Source organism: Puma concolor, chromosome C1 (assembly GCF_028749965.1).
Source record: "Puma concolor isolate L17-30 chromosome C1, mPumCon1.1.hap2, whole genome shotgun sequence".
In the NCBI taxonomy this organism is placed as follows: Eukaryota; Metazoa; Chordata; class Mammalia; order Carnivora; family Felidae; genus Puma; species Puma concolor.
The window spans coordinates 56,230,631-56,246,980 of NC_141674.1; the positions used below are offsets into that span (position 1 = coordinate 56,230,631).

General features: G+C 45.3%; 1 protein-coding gene across 9 annotated transcripts in view; it reads right to left on the reverse strand.

Annotated features, from left to right (window-relative positions):
• The window catches only part of GNG12 (G protein subunit gamma 12), a 129,572-nt gene that overhangs the window by 19,928 nt on the left and 93,294 nt on the right, over positions 1 to 16,350 (reverse strand). Inside the window, exon 1 of one of the 9 annotated variants that reach the window (XM_025912787.2) lies at positions 12,275 to 12,646. The exons of 5 other annotated variants lie outside the window; for them this stretch is intronic. The gene's annotated coding sequence lies outside the window, so the exon portion shown is untranslated. Of the gene's footprint in view, positions 1 to 2,489; positions 2,828 to 12,274; positions 12,647 to 16,350 lie in introns of those variants that run through there. 3 more of the 9 variants (XM_086717254.1, XM_086717253.1, XM_086717255.1) reach the window with 3 other exon arrangements.

Below are 16,350 nucleotides of genomic sequence, written 5' to 3' on the forward strand. Positions count from 1 at the left end.
TACGTCTCAGGACTGTAATGATTAAATGCAATCCCACAAAAAAAGAGCCTGGCACAGGCTGTCTGTCCCCGTCATTACTGTTCCTAGGACTTCATCAAACAGATGAAGGTGACCGGAATGCAAAGAAAGAGCTGGATCCAAGAGCTAGGAGACATTAATAATGAACAAGACTTCCTTCTTGGGGTTGAATGGGGACTGACAGCCCAGAAGTGGTGGTTTAGCACCACACCGGAGGGAGGGCCTGAAGAAAAGAGCGGGAAGCTTCCTGGGGTCTTCCTCACACGGGTGTGGACAAAAAGGGCAGATTCAAAGGAGCAGAGAGGGGGCCAAGGGGGCTGCCAGGACAGGGTGACACTGGCAGGGACAGCTAAGAGGAGAGAGGAATGTTGGGGAGAAGGGCAGAAGTTAATGCTATATAGATATGCTTGCTTAAAAATGTTATACCCAGAAAACATACTAGAAGGATATATATTCTAAAATGTAGCTATTGTTAGGTGGTGAGAACTGGGGGATTTTTAGAATTGCTTTTATGCACTCCTGCAGTTTGTAAGTTTTTACTCTTTTGGTCTCACCAGCTACCATGTCTATAGCACGTTGTATGCTTGCCAAGTGTTGTTCTAACACCTTTACAGATACTAACTCTCTTACTCCTGAAAACAATGCTATGGGGTTATTACTATTGCTTTCCCCAGTTCAGGAGTAGATGCAGAGGAGCTGGTACTCCGATTTCAGCAGCCTGGTTCCAGAGTTTGTGCTTGCATCCACATGTCATATTTTTACGATCTATATCTATATCTATATCTATATCTATATCTATATCTAATCTCTATCTCTATCTCTATCTCTATCTCTATCTCTATCTCTATCTCTATCTCTATCTCTATCTCTATCTATCTCAATCAATCCCAGCATTTGTAACTCACAAAACCAGGAGGAGGGCCAGTCATTAGCCACTTTAGGGGGGCGGGGTTGTGTACAGGAAGGAAGGAGTGACCATAGCTCATAGGACTGGGTAGTTAAGGGGTTCCTGGGGACCCCCGGGTGAGCTTTCCAGAGCACGAAGTGAACGCAGGTCAAATGAGAAGGGGCACAAGAGAGAACCATTAATCCAAGAACTCAGGTGGTTGAGTGTCAGGAATATTTAGAGAAGTGGCAGTGTAGTGAAGACAAGGAACTTGACGGGAACTCTGAGGGGTGGGAGGATTGTTTCAAGAGATGGCTGTCATCTGAGCATTTTCAAAAAGCGGAGGAGGAGCGTTGAGCAACCAGGGAGAGTGTGAGGAGGCTAGAGAGGTTAAGTAAGGGCCAGAAAGCATGGGCTCAGGTTGGAGCTCCAGGATGATGAAGGAGGCCTGGAAGACACAGAGGTGGAAAAGCAGGGAGGCAGGCACCCAGCAGCTCAAGCCAGAAGGGAGCTTATAGGTGGGAAACAAAGAGAAACCAAGCAGAGGTGCACACAAACAACATGCACGGATCTCTCAGACATCACACTGAGCAAAGGAAGCCAGGCACAAAGAGCCCTTGCTGTCTAATTCCATGCATAGGAAGTCCAGGGAATTTTCTTAGCATCAAGCATCACCATTAAGAAAAACCCCACTTGGGGGTCCTGGGTGGCTCAGTCAGTTGAGCGTCCCACTCTTGATTTCAGTTCAGGTCATGGTGCCAGCATTGTGGGATCAAGTCCCACGTCAGGCTCTGCACTAAGCACGCAACCTGCTTAAGATTCTCTTCCTCCCTCTACCCCTCTCCTCTGCTCATGCTTGCTCTCTCTAGTGTTCTCTTTCTCTCAAATTAAAGAAAAATCCCAATTGCATGTAATCACTTTAGCGTTATTTTATGGAATTAAAGACAAGTGTTATTAGAGACTTTGTCAGGTCATTTCATGGGCAAAGTTGAATTAGATCTCTAAGGACAGAAAAAAAGGTTCAGGGCAAAACAAATGTGATAGAAACTAGGCGAGTGGGGAGAGTGGCGGAGGGGATGGAGGAAGCAGGACTGGCCATTTGACAATCGCGGGCTGATTGCTGAAGTTGAGTGATGGGTACACAGAATTCATTCTATTTTTGTATCGGTTTGTATAGGTTTGAAAATTTCAAGAATTAAAGGTTAAAAGTAAAATTCAACGATCCTAAATACTTCACAACCTGTAACACAATAATAATAAGCACTAGAAGATGAGCCCTGGCATTAAAGAATGGAAGATACGTTAATTATTATCTACCATTTCCTCCTCCAGATCATGATATAGCAAGTATGTCCAATGTCCACAGTGTGGAGGAAGTAACTGCCTTTTAAGGAGGCACACAGGGGCCTAAAACAGCCACAATCCGGGCCCTTTGCCCACTTTACACAGTGCTCAGGCTCTGGGTCACAGATGCCGATGTTAACCGGCCAGGAAGTGCTTCTCCCTGCATTCACCCACACACAAAAAAAGGCCGTGGTCCACATACCCATAACCATAATGCCACAAGACAAAATAGGATTCTTACTTTTCCTTTCCTCTTTCATCTCACCTTCCGTTAACTGTATAGCAGGAAACACGTCCTACCTCCTTTCCAACATGTCCGGACTTGATAACCGCTTTGAGGAAAAGCAAAATCTATGGGATTCCCAGGGTGACCAGCAAGATGAACATCTGGGCTGGCCCTCACAGTTCAAAGTACTTGTTATTTTGTATGCAGGTTCCTCAAAACATTAAAAATAGAAGTAACACACAATCCAGTAATTCTACTACTGGGTATTTACCTAAAGAAAACGAAAACACTAATTTGAAAAGATGTATGCACCCCTATGTTTTCTGAAGCATTATTTACTACAGCCAAGATATGGAAGCAGCCTAGGTGCCCACAGAGAGATGAATGGGTAAAGATGTTGTCTATACATACAACGGAATATTATTCAGTCACAAAGAGAGAATGAAATCCTACCATTTGCAACAACACGAATGGACCTACAGGGTATTTTGTTAAGTGAAGTAAGTCATTGGCCTTGGCAGGAAGTGACAGCTTTGCAATTTTTCCTCTTCATAATTTAGGAAACGAAAGGGATGATATAGTCCTGGGGCCGGGCACAGAGCAGGAACTCAATAACTACTTTACCGTAAGTGGTAAATGATAAATAATAAATGATGACACAAGGACCTGTGGCAGTATCATAGGCGAGTGGTAAGGGCCTGAACCCCGTGTATGAACATCAGAATTTCTCAAATAAATGGAATCATGTCACATGACAAAAGGATTCCTTCAGAGGGGCGCCTGGGTGGCTCAGTCACACTTAAGCATCCAACTCTTGATTTCGGCTCATGTCATGGTCTCAAGATTTGTGAGTTCGAGCCCTGTGTCAGGCTCTTCGCTGACAGTGTGGAACCTGCTTGAGAGGCTCTCTCTGCCCCTCCCCCGCACGCATTCCCTCTCTCTCTCTCTCTCTCTCTCTCTCTCTCAATAAATAAATATTTTAACAAACAAAAAACACAAAGGATTCCTTCAGATAATACTTTCCCAGATGCATTATCTATTGGACCAAGAGGTTAAGTCAGAGAAACTCATTTTTTAGCTCTGATTCTAATTAAATATCAATTAGGAACCATACTAAACATCCCTGAACTATAATGTAACATTTTACACAACTGCTTCTCTGCCTTGAGTACAGTTCTACTTGGTTTCCAAAATACAGTACTAGTGTGTATATGGTCCTCCTTCCTGTACGTGTGAAAGGGAGGGTGGTATTGACTTTGCTTTTAGGAGACCTGTGACCCCTTAAGGATAGATACAGGAAAGTAAAATTCTGCTGCTGCAAGCCTTGGGAAGAAAGAAGTAGCCCCAAATGGCTCCACTGCTTAAATTCACCTGCACAGGTCAGTTACTTAAAGTGGAGGGAGGGAAGGCTGCTTCCCAAGGGTAATTCATTTTATGAGCAGCCCTGGGCATAATATACGCTTTCAAGCAAATCCTAACAGTTCATACAGCAATATCAATACTTTTTATTCACTCATGTATTTAACTGTAAAGTTACTTAAACTTTTCTAACACTTAATGAATCCAGGGATTAAACTCCTGAGAGAGATCACAGGAGATCAGCATTCAGTTGTCTGTGGCCAAATAGGAGTTCTAGAAGGTTGAGTTGATTCTATCAAAAGTTTGTCCTTGGAATATTTTCAAAAGTGCATGAGATTCTTTGGAACGCTTTTATACAGAGTGTAAGTCAAAATAAACAGCACGTGTTTATATTACAGAGAAATCCAAGTCTTACACGCATCCAAGAAATCCACGCATCCAAGTCTTACAAACAGCTATCGCCTGTCAGTGTCAACATTTAAAAACGAACAGACTCAGTGACCACATGACCACTGGAGGCCTGTGCCTTCCCTTACAAATGAAAGCCATACCAAGCTCAGTTCTGGGAAAACACTTAAGTGTCACATGCAGATGTGGCCACGTGTTTGTATATTACTTCTGCTTTTACCCAATGTAGAATCTGATATTCTATTTCTAATGTAGTAAGCCTGATATAACAATAATGCTATTAAAAGACTGCAATTTATAAAATGCCTTCTCATATACTGTCTATATTAGATGGGGTCAATTAATGACTGAATTGTATTTTAATTTCTACTAATGGACTTGTGTGAACTGCTTGAATTTAGCTTACAAATTTATGCAGTTAGTAAGATATTTTTGTAGATAATTGGTAAAATATTGGAATTCTTTTACCTCATGAGACTTCTGTTTCTTAGTAACCTGTCAGGTGCTTCCCCTCTTAATATGTAGTGTATTTCCACTTTTAATATATACATGCTTCTTTTTCATTGTTATTACTTTTTAAATGTTTTATTTGAGAGAGTGTAAGTGGGGGAGGGTTAGAGAGAGGGGGCAGAGGATATGAAGAGGGCTCTGTGCTGACAGTAACGAGCCCAACACGGGGCTGAACACCAGAACCTCGAGATCATGACCTGAGCCGAAGTCGGACACTCAACCAACTGAGCCACCCGGGCACCCTCACATACTTCTTAAATGGAGGAAAGGATTGGTTTTTCCTCTCTTAAATATAACCCAGTTGATGACATTTTCTTAGAAGCAGATTATACCTGCACTTAAGAGGTAATGTGAAGCAAAAGGCAGAAACCACAAAGTGACTAGAAACTGAATTTCTAACAGGCTGCCTTTCAGAATCACCTGGGCAGCTTGTTCAATGCACCTGCATTCCTAACCTCACTCCCAAACCTCCAGAATCCAAATATCAGGGGTAGGTCCTGGCAAAAGCTCCGGGTGATGTGGATGTGTATTCTAGGGAAAGAGCCACAGGACTTGAACGTCGTAGCAGGGCTATTAAGGTACAACGCCCGGGTCTCCCTCATGGCTCTGCCTGAATTAAGCTGGTGGCCTTGGACAAGTCACTTCCTCTTTCTGGGCCTCTGCTTCCTCATCCTTAAAAAGGGAGAACAATACTAGTGCTCTGTGCCTCTTCTATGCATCTTTCTTTCTTTTGTAATTTTTAAATCTGAGTACACAGTTACATTAGCTTCAGGCACACAACATAGTGATTCAAATTCTCTATGCTACGCTCACATATGTCTGTCACCACTCGCTATCACAATACCACTGAGTATATTCCCTATGCTGTACCTTTCATCCTGTGACTCATTCATCCCAGAACTGGAAGCCTGTATCTCCCGCTCCCCTTCACCCATTTTGCCCTCCCCCAACCGCCTGCCCTCTGGCAACCATCAGTTTGTTCTCTGTATTTACAGGTCTGATTCTGCTTTTTATTTGTTTATTCATATTTTTTTTAGATTCCTTTCCTGCTCTTCAGAACTACCCAGACCACTGGTTTAAGCTCTTAATATTTATCTATTATCATAATGACCAAAGCAGGGACTATATGTGCCACTAAAGTCGACTGGGAAGGGGACAGAGCTGCATCTAGTGCCCTGAAAGTATTACACACGTAGGGGGCGGGGGTCAGTACAGAGCTACTCCTGAAGCCCCCAAGACATTACAATTGGGGACCGGCCTAAGTGAGGGAGGGGCAGGACAGCTTTCCCACCAAGTGGGTTTTAAAGCGAGCAAGCATACAGGAAAGAAAATAGTGTCTATAGGCGTTTAAAATTAAAGCCACGCCCACAAATACAGTAAGTTCTCTTTTAGCCTGGATGTTCTGGGAAAGGGTATCAGAGTAAACCAAAATTTCTGGTTACCATGTGCAAGGGCACACTGTTGCCAGTTTTCAAAGATAACAGCACAGTATGCACATAACCTTGAATATAACTGGTGGTTAAGAAGACACTTCCGTGAAATTTCATGATTCTAGATAAAGCTGAAGAACTCTTTGGACAAGTCCATTTTCTGGCACTGACACTGCTGGACTGTCCCACCCTCCTGACTTGTCTCCTGTCCTCTCTGGTTACATCTTCATGTCTCTGATCGCCTTCTGTCTCCAGGCTGACATCTTCCCCTGTCGGAGTCCTTGAAGATTCTGCCTGAGTGCCTGTTTTTCCTCTCTCCAATCTCTTCTTCATCTGCTCCCAAGGGCTGGCAGAGGCTCTTACATCTATATCTGGCCCTACACCTGTCTGCAGGAACCCCATCCAGATAGCCCTGCCTGCTCCTAACACTCACCAGAAGTTGGACTCCCCCTCTTTGACACAGGGGGTCCTTCATTGGATTTGGCTTCTCAATCTCCCTGCTAATACAACAGCCTTTATTATAGTTATCTAGACTCAGGACATTGTCTCAGCAACAATCCCCTTGTTCCTTGACATCCAGTGAGGTGACGGGTCCTACATGTTCTATTTTCCAGTCCACATTTCCCCCCCTGGTGGCCCTGCCATTGACCTTTTGGTCAGGCCCTTCCTTGATGTGTGCTGGGAGAGGACAGTAGTGGCCTTGGCATTCTTGGTTTCCCTGAGTTTTCCCCCAACAGCTGTCCACCTGTCAGATGGCTGGTGGTGGGCCAGCAATCCTAGATAATGGCAAAAGCTAATCAACAGATAAGAGCTCTCCTGCTCTGCTAGAGGGTGGTTGGGAATGAACAGCACCTACCACAACTCAACCTTCCCTTCTCCCTCCCCTGGCGCAGCCCCCAGAAGGGGACTCTGCAGATTCCCAGGGCTCTTTGAAACACAATTCGAAACCAGTGCTCTGGGCCATCAAAGATACCACAACCAGATAAATCTAAAATTCAGCTCCAGTCATAAGATGTTCCTTAAAAACCATCAACTGGTTGGTGGGCATGTAAATTATGGCAGTATTCACTTGTGCACAACACTTACACATTGCCATTCTAGTCCTAGGTGAATACCAACAGAAATGTGTTCAAAAAAAAGACATGCATTAAGGTGTTCAGAGCAACACCATTCATAACAGTCCCCAATGGAAACTGCCCAAATGACCAAAACCGGAGAATAGTAACTCACTCGATGGAATACTCTACAGCAAATGACAACAAACAAGCTTCAAATACATGAAGCAATATGGATGAATCTCACAAACATAATGTTAACTGAAAGCCAGGTTCTTAAAAGAATATATACCATAGGTGTCCATTAAGTACAAAAATGGGGGGAAACTAATCTATGCTGTTAGACATCAGGCTAGGGTTTACTTTTGAAGGAGAAGGTGGCAAAGGGGGCATTAAGGGGCTTTTCTAAGTGCTGGCTACATGTGTGTGTTCAGCCACAGACATGGGTGGGGGGGGGGAATTATGCTTATGATCTGGGTAAGTAGCTGCATGAGATTATACTTCAATAAAAAGTTAAAACAAACAAAACCATCACCTGCCCCAATGAACTGTTGAACCAAACACAACTTTCACTGTGACTGAGAAGCCCATTACAATACGGCTCTAATTCACCTTTTTTGTCTTTTCTCAACCTTTTTTTTTTTTTTTTTGCTTTGGGGATTCTTTGCCTCTAGAGGGTCCAGGTACTCTCTGTGAAATGCTGTGGGTATGTACATTTTCTGGGGAAAGGGTCTATAGCATTGATCCAAGGGGCCACACAATCCAAGAGGAAAAGACAAATCATCCTACTTGTAGCAACCCAAGTGATCTCTGAAACTGAATGCTGTGACTTACTCTGTTAGTTTCAGAAAGCCCTGGACCCTCCCACCTTCCCCTGTTGAGATTCCACCCCTGCTTTCAAGTCATGTCAGGTTACCTCTACTACCAGGTCTCTGATGATCCTCTATCCCAAAACTACCCTGTCCCTCTCTCCCACAACTGTTTACCAGGGTCTGTTCTGATCCTCCCCCAAGCACAAGCATGTACAAATAAACAAATCCTCAAGGAGCTTTCAATCCAGTAGAGGGGAAACATGTATCCACAAATAACTGTAAGCAGAAAAGTATCAGAACAGAGAGAGGTCAGTCCAAGGAGAGTTCAGGTTACAGAGGGATTCCTTCTGGTTGGGGGAAATCTGGGCAGGCTTTGTGGAAGAGGTGACACAGCTTTGCATGATCTGGAGCTGAGAGGGGAGGGCATTCTGAACAGAGGGGCGAAGGCTAGAGCCATGAAAGCCCTGGTCCTGTGCAGGGAAGGTCAGGTATCTATCCCAGAGCAGAGACATTATGAAAAGGAGTTAGAAGGGGTGTGAGATGGGGGTCAAAAGGTTGGCTGCCAGGCTCTTAAGTTTGAACTTTTATGCTGTAGGCAACTGAGAGCCACTGAAAAATTTTTGAGCAGGGAATGATCTGATCAGAGATGTGCCTCCTTGTTACGTCAGATGGATGCAGATGGTCTGCTCTTCCTCTAAGGGTCTAAAACACATTGTTCTGTGTTCTGTTTGTGTGGCATTGAACTGCCTCTTGCTTTGTAATGTGGTTATTTGAGTGCTTCCCTTCTGTGCTCCCCACCCCTACAGGACTTAAGCTAATGGAAGACAAAACTGGTTTTAGTGCTAGCATATGGTCTTACACGTGGTAGCACTCAATAAACATTTACTTAACAAATCAATATGCAATGTCTACTTAAAATGGTTTTCGAATGAATGAGGAAAGAAAGTGGGAAAATGGGAAAGAAAAGACACACAAATGAGCTGGCCAGTTCAGGTGCTCCATTCAACCTTAAGATTTGAATTCTATGCCTAAATGCCTTCACTATTCTGAATGACTGACATCTGAAGGAAAACTCCACAATCACAAAGGAGAACGTTTAAGTTTCCTCAAGGCCCTTCAGGAAGTGCACGTGGGGAGTGGACTCTCACCCTATGTTCTTAAATGAATGCTGACAATCCTCTAGGGAGGCCCTCAGAATCAAAGGGACTCTTCTCTCAGGAGAGTCTGGCTAAATGCTGAGCCCCTAGCACATGGAATCTGGGAGTGTGGGGAAAAGAGACAGACTGTTCCACCTCTCGGGTCCTTATCTGTAAAAAAGGAATTTCTGGGACAGCAGATACTCTGAATGCTGCAAAGAAAGGGGCTCTGCCTGCAAATCAAAACAGAAAGAGAAATCAACCCAGACACTGCAGGTGCCCTAACACAGTACTGCTCATAATACGTCTACAAGATCAGTTTTTCTTTGTGTATCACCACCTTTTACCTTTTGAAGCGCTTCCAATTGTTATCACATCTCTCAATCACCCTGTCATTAGATTCTCTGTCCATCCATGAGAAAACGGAGGCCAAAGGAAACTTGATGACTTACCCAAGGCCCCCGGGAACTGAGCAGAGAACCCCAGACACTGGGGCTCCTGACTCCCAGACAGGGCTCCCCGCCTGATCCCATGCTCTCTGATCTTGTCCACTTGGCGGGGCTCCAGGTTTGGGGGAGTAGCTTTCATAGGGAGCAAGAACTCTGCAGAGGTGGCTCGGTGACCATGACCGCCTTCCTGGCAGTTACCCACTTGTATATGAGCTTGGGGTGAGTCTCTGCAGGTGGTCAGGGACTGGGTGATGAAGGTGATTTAACATGACTCAGGGCAATTTCGGGGGAGCTGAACTCTGGAGGATCTGAGCAGCCCGTGTGGCTTCCCCCAGGGAAGGGGTAGGGAAGGAAAAGCAAAACTCAGCAGCACCATCTGCAAGTGCACAGGCTCTGAAGCCACACGCTGCCGAGCGCGCACGGCTCGGTGACTGGAATTGGCCCATTTTCTGGTCTGGTCTGGGTTTCCTTCCTTCTTACTGCAAAACCTCCCAGCCAGTCAGGCAACACCCATCATTAGCCACTACTACTTAGTCTGGCCCTATTTGTGGAACTAGCTTGGGTGTTTGCCTTTTATTATTTTCTTCCCTTTTTAAACAACAAAATGAATGTGGTGAAAAATTCAAACTATATGCATGTGAATAGAATGAAAAGTACAACCCTTCTAATTTCACTCAGAAGAGGTACCTACGGTCCATACAGTCTTTTTCTTTCCTTCCCCACCTTCTTCTGGCCTTCACAAACACACACATCCTACACATGTGTATGGGTTTTGAAACAAATGGGATATTTACATACAGTTCTGCAAATTACTTTTTTTTTTCACTCAACAATACATTATGAGCAACCAGGCTTGCTCATACAGAGAGTGGTACATTTTTCTAATTTTCTCATTCTGAGATACCTAAAATGTACAGAAAAAAGCACGAAGGGCAACATAAATATATAGGATTCATTTTAAAAAAAGTAGTCGATTCCTGCAATTGCCCCTCCTTCTCCCCAGTGGACTTCTCCCTAATCATCCTGGGAGTCACTGCAGGACCAACCTCTGAACATGCAGGGGAGGGGAAGAGCAAGCCTCCACAGGGCGATATCTGCCTGCTGCAGGCCGTTGTGAAAGGTGGCTCAGGCAGGCTGGGTGCTGGGAGACCAGCACCTAGAGGCTGAGTCTACAGAATTGCAAGACTCCTGGCCCAGCATCCACTCCCCTTGGCAGGGCTCTTCTGGTCAGATGCAGGTGACAGAAGCAGTGGCAAATTCAGTGAAAGTGCAATGCTTTGCAATTGTTTCCCCTTCTGGAAATCCAGGGGCCCATGGGTTTGCAAGGGCAGCTATCTTGTTTAAATAGGGAACTTGAGTTCCTGTCTCACCAGCACATTCTCCCTGCAGATTCTACCCGGGGCCACCCACAAGCATGTGGCTAAGCCAGATAGCTATCCCCTGTCCCAGGAGGGGTGCATGCCAATCCTGACTCAAAGGCTGAGGCCCAAGCCCAGGTCTGAGCTGCTATCTGGACCAACCAGATGGTGAGGGACAGAGAGAATCCAGGACAGCTAGAGAGAGCACCAGGGGAAAAGTCGGTCTCTGCTCCTGAGTCAGGATCTGCAGAGAGAAAGAGGGAAAAGAGAGGGTGCGCCTCTGTGATGTTTTCTGAACATCGTGAAACAGCATTTTGGTTGGTTGTGGTCAGACCCCACAGGTAGCACATGTTTTGATTTGTTCTGCTACATTTAGAACATCAACTTCTCTCCGCCAGCCCACAACACTTTTCTAGGTCCGTTAGATGCACTGACTAACTTAATTCTCACAATCAATCACCCTGGGTGTGAGAAGGTGCTTGTATGTTTCTCTGTTACACAGAGGGGAAAAGTGAGGCAGGGGAAGCTACATAATTTCCCTAGGTAGTAGCAGGCAAGGAATCTGAAGCCTACCCACCAAGCTGCATGCCTTCCCACGCTAGTGTGGGGTTTCTCAAAATATGTTTCTAACTTCATAGGCATATACAGATATAAGGTTCCATGTCACATATATTTTGGAAATTCTAGTGAAACAAAGATAAACAGGCTTCTTTCATGCAAGACTTCTCGTGGTCTTTCTGCAGTAAAATGCATTTATGCTCTGCAAGAGGCATATGGTTTGCAGCATTTCCCCCAGTTATTTGAACACAGACATGTTTTCCGAGATCATCTCATGAGATCAGTGTGTTTGGCTGACCACACTTTGAATAAATGCTGGCAAAGGGAGTTGTTAGGAACAGAGCTTAAGTTCTGGCTCTTGCCATTTAACTAACTTTGGCACTCTGGCAATTGCTTAACCTGAGCCTCAGTTTCTTAATTCGCAAAATGGGAATAATGGTTGTTTGTCCACCTCATGGAGCTGTTGTGAGGATTAAGTGCATGAGCGAAGTTCTTAAAATGTGCCTGGCTCTAAGCATTCCATAAAGGCAGCCATCAAAACGACTGGCAAGAATACTGATTAAGAAGAACAAGGGAATTATGAAAATTCCATTAAAAGGAGCCGAGAATCCCCATAAATACTATAACTTCTAAATGATCTTCACTAACAACAGCTCCTCCTGTCAGAAAAACATGAAAAACATTTAACACAAAAGAAAATCCGAACACAGCATAGACTGCATTACCATTCCAAGGGAAGGAGACACAAGGGAAACTATTTTCAAAGAGCAGTTCAGGCAGAAAGTTTCCTTGGCCAGGAGGGTCCTCTGATACTGTGACAGACTCAGACGGAGGACACCAGCCAATTTCCTGAGCACTAAACCAAGCTGAGACGTCCTTCACAAGCCTCAGAGCCAGGTACTGGACTCACTGCGTCAGGGGAGAGGAGGACGGTGCACACTTTTTGAAGGGATCAGTTCTTTGAACTGAACTCAAAACGGCTTGGCATCAACAGGATGTCTTCCTGTTCCCGTCTGACGGAGTGACACATGCATCTGCCATTTCACTTGCAGCCGCTGTGGGAGAACTCTGTGTAGGAACTCTGCCTCCACGAGAGGCACCCCCTCCCCCCCGCCTGACACAGCAACCCCCCTTCCGGTCATGCCTGCCAAACATGTGACAGTTGACAAACAACAAGCCAAAACCTGCGCGCGCGCACGCGCACACACACACACACCCACGCACCCACCCACCCACCCAAACCCCACCAAGCCGCAGTGGAAGACTGAAGCAAGAGTGGAAGCCAAGGGCACACACAGCCCAAGCTTCCAGGACCCAGGGCACCTGAAGTAGTTGGCTCCCAGTGGGCCACAGTCGCTCTAAACACTGGACTTGCTTCCTGTTGTGCAACTATGTAAATGAACCTGTGCTGGGGCCAGGGCCAGCTGCACTGTGTGGCAGGGATGTGTGAGTAATGGAGCCACCTCGGCTGCCTCTCGGGGGGACTTGCTCAAACAGCCCACAGGCTCAGACTTGTGATGCCAACCCCAGGGGCAGGGGCCCCTCATAGGCAGTTTCTCTGCCAGAGAAACTGTCCATGAGTATGGACAGGCAGTGTCCTGGCAAGTACAGCCTGGGTTAGACAGGAGCCAAGAACATCAGGAGATGGGATCTGAGTTGGAGAGTAATTAAAACCTAGGGGGACTGGACTCCAGGAGGCTAAACTCAGACTGGTTTCTTTGGGTTCCCGGGAGGCCTCAGTTTCTCCACATGCAAGATGACAGGAGCTCGTCTCTTTCCCCAGGGACTCATCCGTGCAGGCACCACATGTGTGTGCTACCTACTGCCCACGGCAACACTGGAAAGGAAGTATCTCCCTGCCCATTTTGCACATATGTAAACTGAGGCTTGGAGCAGGGGGAATGGCCACGGTCCACACAGCTGTTACACTGTGGAGTTGGGATTTGACTGAGAATGTGGATATTCAGATGTGCCCCATCCTGAAATTCCATACGGGTTTCTAAGCTTCCTTAAAATGATGTTTGCAACTAAAATCGAGTCTTAATTTTCAACATGAGAATCACTCACTTGGTAAATGATCTACTGCACATTAAAAATTTCACTTTCCTTGACCCTTCTTTGACTATTTATTCTTACACACTGCCAAATGGAATGTGTTTAGGCAACTATAAGTGGATTCTGAAATCAGCAAAAACAAAGTCTAATTATAATCCTTGTATTAAATCATTAGCAAAATAAATCACCAAAATAATTCCATGGCTAGATATGAATGATGTCCTAAAGCAAGACCTCGGTCACTGGTCTGAGAAAAGTTGGTGCTGAGAGACAGAATGGGCATAGGGGTGGTAGAGAGAACTTTAGGCCCAGCTTAAGGAGACCTATGGTATATCTAGGCCCATTTGGTTAATTAGCTGCTTAAATTACTCAAGTCACTTATTCCCACCCCTATTCCCTTTCTGGATCAACTGAAAAAAAGGGGGCATGGGTTAGATCGGTGTTTCAGATATGTCCCATCCTGAACTTAGACTTGGTTTCTGAGGAACATCTCATGAGATCAGTGTGTTTGGCTGACCACACTTTGAATAAATGCTGGCAAAGGGAGTTGCTAGGAACAGAGCTTAAGTTCTGGCTCTTGCCATTTAGCTAACTTTGGCACTCTGGCAATTGCTTAACCTGAGCCTCAGTTTCTTCATTCGCAAAATGAGGATCCACTTCAGTATAAAGACTCCTTTTAATATAGAAACACTCACTGAACTTTCTCCCCCCCCAAAGATAGTTGTTCTTTTGAAGCCTATTGGTTATGAGAACACATCAGGACAAAAAATTAACAGAAATGTTGTTCTCTTTAATTGCAACATCTTCATATACTTGAACGATAACAGTGCAGTGATGTTCAAGACATTATTTAATCAGCTTATTGTCAATGTGTGGCCCCTATAGACATCCTCCCGCCCTTGGCAATAAAGTGTCTACTCTCCTTACCATCCTCTGTCCACAGATTTTGAAATGGCCTCAAAGCTTCCTTTCAGTATCAAACTTTGATGTTATCAGAAGCCAATTATTTCTTAAGAAACTATACACCAGGTTTCTATTTTTTGCTGGGAATAATAAAGCAAACTTTCAGTTAATGATTTTGTTTGGCACTAAACCACATTCATTGTGCAATGGATGCATTTACTCGTCAGATACATTCTGAATGCTTGTGCTGGGTATACAGAGGTGAATAAAATAGACACGGTGCTCCCAGAGCTTTGGTCTACAGCAACTCTTTCCCACAATCCTGAACACTTCCTCTTTTTAATCTCCAGCTTCAAACTCCCCTGGAGACTCTGGCTTCTAATATCCACCTGCCAGCTCAACATCTCCAATTGAAATGCATCCAAACTTAACACGTGTAAAGTTACCTCTGGCTTCCTCCCCCCACACCTGCCAAAATCCCTTCCTCCCTTGGCATTCCCCATCTCTGAAATGGCGACATCATTTATCCAATGCTCAGGCCCAGAATACTTGGAGCATCCCGGACTCCTTTCATATCCAGAAGTCAATCTTCAAGAAAGCACTGCTGGCACCCCCTACAAAAACACGTCTTGGGCTTGTTATTGCTTCCATGCCCCCAGCATGGTCCAGGCCACACTCGTCTCTCTCCTGGACTCTGAGATGCCGTGTTAGCTGGCCTTTTCCATTTCTCTCTTGCTGCCCTACAGTTTACTTTACAATCAGCAGCTGGAGCAAAGCTTTCCAAAAAATTTTTTTAAATGTTTATTTATTTTTGAGAGAGAGAGAGAGCATGGGCAGAGGAGGGGCAGAGAGAGAGGGAGACACAGAATCCGAAGCAGGCTCCAGGCTCTGAGCTATCAGCACAGAGCCTGATGTGGGGCTCAAACTTATGAGAACCATGAGATCATGACCTAGGCCAAAGTTGGATGCTTAACTGACTGAGCCACCCAGGTGCCCCCAAAGCTTTCTAAATTTAATCCGATCACATGATTCAAAACCCTTCAGTGGCTTCCCATAATTCCTGAAATAATTCCAGAGTCTTAGCATGGTTTAGGAGACCCTAGATCTGGCTACTGGCCACTATTCCAGGCTTCTCTCCCACTCTCCTCTCCCTAATTTTTGTGGTCTACTGGCTTTTTCCATAAACATGCCAGGCCTGCTCCCACCTCAGGGCCTTAGCATCTGCTACCCTTCCTGCTTGGAATGTCCTTCCCTGAGATATGTGTATGGGTTATTCTCTTTGTACAGGTTTCTGCTCACATCCTTTTTCTCAGGAAGGCATTCCCTGATTGCCCTGCTTGAAATAGCCACTACTCTATTCTACCCATCACTTTCTTTCTTCTTACTCTGCTTCCGTTTTCTTCTGAACAGGGGTCACTCAGTGCCTGGCATTCCATTCTATGTGTCTTTTGCCTGCCTCTGCTCCTAGAACCTGAGCTCCATGAGAGAGAGGTCTGTCTTTTCCCAGCCTGGGCCAGTTCACCCCCTCCTTAGGCAACTCAGTGGTCCCCTGCTCCTGGGAGGTCACCACATTGATGCCGAACTTAGTGTGGACTCCCAACTGGCATAGGGTCCCACAGCCCAGAATTCATGGGCTTAGACAATCCTCCTGCTCAGTCTCCCGAGTAGCTGGGACCATATAGCTTTCTATACACACTATCGCACCCGACAAGGTCTGTCTCTTTCAATGCTGTTTGCCCAGCTCCTGGAACAGTGCCTAGAATGTATGTGTTGAATGAATGACCGAGTGACAGAAATACTGTAAATATCATTTATTGAATGTGTCTTACGTGCCTGCCAGCTT